We start from the raw sequence: 6,043 nt of genomic DNA, 5'->3' as shown, positions 1-6,043 counted from the left end.
TTGTCTAGCCAATGAACTGCTGCCATTGCAAATAGTGGACCATTGATGATTGTATATCTGTATTGTACATAAATATATGTTTAGCTTTAGGGGAGCTTCCAACAGAAATGTGATTGGTTGTAAGGCAGCGACTTTGGTTTTTAATGTATTGATGTGTTAAACCACTGTATTAGTGTCCTTATGAGTAGAAGTTCTATGATGTTTGAATGTTCTTATTGGTTGTAAATTTCTGGGAATTCTAGGTCGTAACAATTTATTAGTATGAGCCCTTCTCTTGGAATTGGTTGGGGGAAGGAATATCAAGTGTCAATTGGTTGTTTGGTTTTAATATCAACTTTGTTTTTTTTTTTATTTGTTTTTTGATTGATCTGCATATTTTAATTTGGGAATTTGGCATGTGCTTTATCCAAAAGCTATTGGTTTAACGTTTGTTTAAATAGAAACTGATGTTTAATGCTAGCAGATCTGATGAAGGGTTGGATTTCCCAAAACCGCTCATCGTTGGTTTTTATTATGCAGTTTGTAACATCAATTGTTGTTTTTATTTTCTTTTGCTGTATTATATTATTAAACCATGATTTTTAGATCCTCAACATGGTGAACACGCAGAGTTTGTTTTATTTTCATATATTGGATTATTTCCGCATTTTCCTTGGAACCCTATTGAGCTTATTCATATATATATATATATATATATATATATATATATATATATATATAGGAGAAGATGAGTGGTGCAAAGAAATGGAAGAAGATTATAGAATGGGAATGGGAAAGACAATAGATCTCTTCAAGAATATTGGTGATATTAATGGAAACTTCCAGGTAACAATGTGCATAATAAAAGACAGAAGTAAGAGGGACCTAATAGAAGCAGAAGATATTAAGAAGTGGCAGGAATATACAGATGAGCTATGCAAGAAGGACCCTATTATCACTGGTATGTAAAATAGCAGTTCTCATTCTTGAAGAGTGAGATTAAACCTTACGGATAACAAGGCTAGAGGAACTCATGGAATTGCAGCTCAGCTGTTTCAAATCTAGCAAAATGATGCAGTTACAGTGTTACCTGGAACTTGCCAGCAAATTTGTAAAATGCAACTGTAGCCATTGGATTGGAAAAGGTTAGTTTATATTCCAGTCCTCAGTATATTGACCAGCAACTGTTAGACGTATAAGCTATTTTTAGAAATATCAGATGCATGAGAGATAACATTGCCAATGTCTGCTGGATAATTGAGAAACCAAGGAATTACCAGAAACAGATTTAGTTCTGTTGTACTGACTACTCTAAAGCCTTTGACTGTGTGAATCATAACAAACTGCAGCAAGGTCCTAGAGAAATGAGGAGTCTAGGTCACATTATTTGAGTCCTGAGGAATCTGTAGCAGGACACGAAACAGCAGTTGGAAATTAATACAAAATAGCTGACCAGTTCAAGATTAGGAAAAGAATATGACAAGGCTGTGAATATATCATGCAAAATGTTGAATTAGATGAAGTAGATGCTGAAATCAAAATTGCCAGAAGAAATATTAACAACTTCAGATATGCAGATTATACCACTCTGATGGCAAAAATTAAGGAGATGTTATAGAAAGCATGAAAGCTGGTTTGCTGCTCAAAATAAAAAATATATATAATTAAATAATTACATCATCTTGCCCTATGAGTTCTTTGCAAGTAAATGGGAAATAAATGGAAGTAGTGACAGGTTTTATTTTCTTGGGCACAAATGTTTCTGTAGATAGTGATTGCAGCCATGAAATTAAATGTTACTTGTTTCTTGGAAGGAAACATATAGCAAGTCTGAATAAGATGGCTAGGATCTTAAAGAGAAAGACATCACATTGTCAATAAAGGTCTATATAATTAAAGCTATGGTTTTCAATTCCAAGTAATAACATATAATTAAGGCTGTACTTTGGAAAACCAATGCTTTTGAATTGTGATGTTGGACTAAAGTTTTGCGAATTATGTGGATTCCTAGAAGACCACATATGTCAATATTTAAGGAAATAAATCCAGAATGTTCACAGTAAAGCCTGATAGTAAAATTAAAACTTACACACATTGGCCACATAACACAAAAGCAGGATTCCCATAAGATGCTGGGAAAGATCAAAGGCAAAACAAGAAGAGGGCAGCAGAGGTTAAGGTGAATAGAAAGTATTACTGAAGCAATGAAAATTAACAAGCAATAATGTGATTAAGCAGTCGCTGACTTGATGTCATGAAAAGTCATAGTTGATAATGATCAAACAATAAATATATACTCCTAAAGAATTAAACTTGCATAGGATCATAGGATCATCGGACGTTACTAGGCTATTGGCCCTGAGGCCCTTATAAACCTAGCCAAGAGTTTAAGCAATGTTTAGACAAGTCAGCAGTAGAGGCTGGGAGGCAACATGCACACAAATGTTATGTGATAAAGTATAAAATGTATTTCATTAAGAAAGAAAGTGGACAGTCTCAGCCTTTCCTCAAATTGTTACTAGGTCTAAAGGATAGAATTAGTAGTATAAAAGTGTCACTGAATTACTTTATGTATATGTATTATTGATTTTTATACATATCGCAGATTTGTATAGCTGCATTCAATAAACATTATGCCATTGCCTTGAAATGTCCAAACCTCAAATAATCGGACATAAATGTTTCATTGGCGAAACACTAAAATAAATAAATAAATAAATCTTTATCTGCAGAGGGGGGGGGCACCCTCTTACTCCTTGATTATTATATATACCAACTATGAGATCACCCCAAAGTGGGGAAAGGAAAAATGGCATGAGCCCTGCAGTTCTGCTATCTGACTAAAAAAGGCAGTCATTTTTAAACAGCTGATTGTCAGTCAGCTGTTCTGACTTTTCGTCTTTCAATAAAAACTGTTGATGAAAGGTAGATAAGCCCTTCAACAATGCCAAGTTGTTTAGGGGTTGAAGTATATTGTTGTTTGTCTTTCAGCTTTTTCCCAGTAAGGGGTCGCCACAGCGGAACTCTAGTCCGCTAATGATTGGCAGTAGATTTTTACGAAACGCTGAGGTGCCAGCTCGACGCCCAACCTTCAATGAAGGCATGCCCATTTACGCATGCATGTCTTTCGAACACTACCCAACCCCGGGGAGGACATGCAGACTCCACACAGAAGGCACTCCCAAGCCAAGCCGAGAATTGAACGGGAGAACCTCTTGCTGTGAGATAATAATGCTACCGCCGTACCACCGCGGCATAGATATAACCTAAATGTTTATCAAGACTGTGTGAGAATTTGCCATAAATATTAATCTCGCTCTTTTACTCTTCTTCTGCCCTTTACGAATTACACAATACATCAGAACTTAGCTCATTGATATATGCCCTGTATATAATGCACACTTTATTATTTATGTACTTTACATTGTAATTGCACTCTTATTGTATTTGCTAATCTCTGTACCTTTTATTGTTTTCTATATCCCAAGATGAGACAGTTTTGATCAATGCTCTCTCCAGTTAACAGATTTAGACAAATTAATTAATTTTATCTGACAGAGATACGGATATTACTGGAACAACTGACCACATTTTCTATTAGCATTTCTGACTTATCTGTTAAACAGAAGCAGGAAACCCCCCTTTTTTCTGTATGTGCACCAGTAAAAATGAGAAGTATACCCATGCCTCCAAATCTCACCTTGCTCTAAGTAAGTAAGTCAAGACTAATGCACATTCCTAAGTCTCTGATTTTTTGCACATCATCTCTACCTCTGTACCATTTCTTACCACATCCCCACACCTTTATAGCCATATTCCAGTTACATTACCTAACATTTTTGTATCTGCTGCAACAGCCATCTTAAATTATTACACAGCATTTTTTTGTCTGTTTATCTTAAGAGCATCCCATCTGGCTATTTCTGTTTTGCTAACCCAATTTAGATCAAACCAGAGCTAAACAGATAAGATTAGCTGACTACAAGTACTTATATACACATATAACTCTGTTTCACCCTCAGCATTAAAGGAGTCTGCCTTTGACTCACACTACATTGTCAAGGGTCACCCCTTCTCCTTCCCCAACTTCCTTAATTAAGTAGTTTTAGGCAAACATGCTTATGAATGCCTACTAATGTCCTGAGATGAATGCTATGTCTAAAATAATATCAGTATGAATTAAACAGAAATATCTAACCTGCCATGATAATTTAGTCCCAGTTCCTGTGTCTTTTAATAATACATAAGTGCATGTAACTCTCAGTTGCTAAAGACTCTCCCTTGACTAGCTGCACTGTCTATATATAAAAACATCTTTTTTCTCACAGCTCACTCCTATCTATATGGATTTGCTGGAATGAAATGAAATGTAAGCCATCTTGCAAATAAATCTGAGTTGCATTTTGCACTAGCTGCGTACTACTATGCTACAGTAACCCACTAACTTACAAATATGTGGTCTTCTGTTAATATCCTCCTGCCCCTTTGAGTAGTGAAAAAGAACAGTGGCATAAAACAAGTAGCTATATATAAGCCTCTTAGTCCGGTGTGAAAACAGAAAGCAAAGAATGACTCACTGGACACAGACACTTACCTAATAATATAACTTTTCCAGACCACTGAGACAAGATCGACATTTCTTTTAGAAATGGAAAAAGGTGGGGGTCACAGGCTATATTTCCGTCAGCTGGAGATGGGTGGCAGATTTACAGCCAGTAATTATAAGAAGAAATATAGGCTATGATGAATGAGTGCTTTAGCCTAAAATGCCAAACTCCATGAAAATCCATGATTTTCCAATATGTAGACAGTCCAAGTTGCAGAATACTTGGTATTTTTCCTGAAAACATGGAAAATCAGTGCCCTTGCAACCCTGGGTGTGTGTAGGTTGTGAGAAGTAACTGAAGATCCCAGTGAATGTTGACAGGGGATGCATGTTCTGAACAAAAATTAAGAAACAAACCAGGAAACTGACCACTAAGGCAATAATGGACACTGCTGGACACTATACTATACCCCTAGCTCTAAAGAAGGCACAAAAGTCATAAGTATTTATTTTTCATCATTACTTACAATGACCTTTTTTGGTAAGCATGCCAAACCTTATTATATAAAATAAACATTAACAAAATGAGACAGGAAGATCCTTAACCCCCCCCCCAAAAAAAAGGTCAATTATCATTTGACTGTACTGTCCAAAATATAACCATACAGATCAGATAGGCTGAGTTTCTAAAGCACAGTTTATTTGTTCTTACAATATATCATTCTTCAAAAAGAATAACTGTTTCAGTAAGGTATTCTAGATTGTCCATCATTGTAGGTTAAGAGTGCAAATCTGGTACTAAAGCAAGAGGAAATTGTCAGCGCTTATCAGCTTTCACCATGGTATTAGTACACAATAGCGTGAGTTAGGCCATGCCCTTCTGCATAATTAAATTGCATGCGTCAGTTGAACAAAACAGTTCAAAACAATGGCTTTAAATTTCAAAACTTCACAAACTAAAGATACCTGAGTGATTGAACAGCAATATTTATGTCCAAGCAGAGCTCGTGCATGATCACATTTAAATTATAAACTATTTGTTTGAGGATTAAATTCACTTCAGCTTTTTCCTTTTAGTCTCCCAATCTTTAACTATAAATCAGTCATCTTCTCAAAGTGTGTTCTGCATTTCCCCTATTGTAGATGTTTCTCAGATGAGACAGATGTGCATAATGGAGGTGACAAAGGGTAAAGCACTATATGAGAAAATGGAATGAGATAAGACTGAGGAAAAAAAAGATGCAGACAGGCAGATATATGCAGAAGGTGTTAAATTACAAGGGTAACTGCAAAGAACCATTGCCTTTAATTTTGTTTGGAAATAAAAGGCATTTATATCATGTAAGGCAATGTGTGCAATTATTCATTCTATCTGTTCTTTTAACTCTGACATCTAGCATGACATGGATGTAGAAAAAATATCTAATGCATTTTAAAAAGCAAGTTACATCCTTCAGATATTTGCAAAGAAAAACTGCATAATGTTTGCATCTTGTTAGACTTGCAATATGATTAACA

The 6,043-nt window shown here is 35.5% G+C and overlaps 1 pseudogene; it reads left to right on the top strand.

Annotated features, from left to right (window-relative positions):
- Window positions 1-768: 768 nt before the first annotated feature.
- Window positions 769-1,370, top strand: LOC122803919 (annotated as a pseudogene).
- The last annotated feature ends 4,673 nt before the right edge of the window (window positions 1,371-6,043 follow it).

Source organism: Protopterus annectens, chromosome 6.part0 (genome assembly GCF_019279795.1).
Source record: "Protopterus annectens isolate FY-2018-M chromosome 6.part0, PAN1.0, whole genome shotgun sequence".
NCBI lineage: Eukaryota > Metazoa > Chordata > Ceratodontiformes > Protopteridae > Protopterus > Protopterus annectens.
This window is presented reverse-complemented; position numbering and strand designations above follow the sequence as displayed.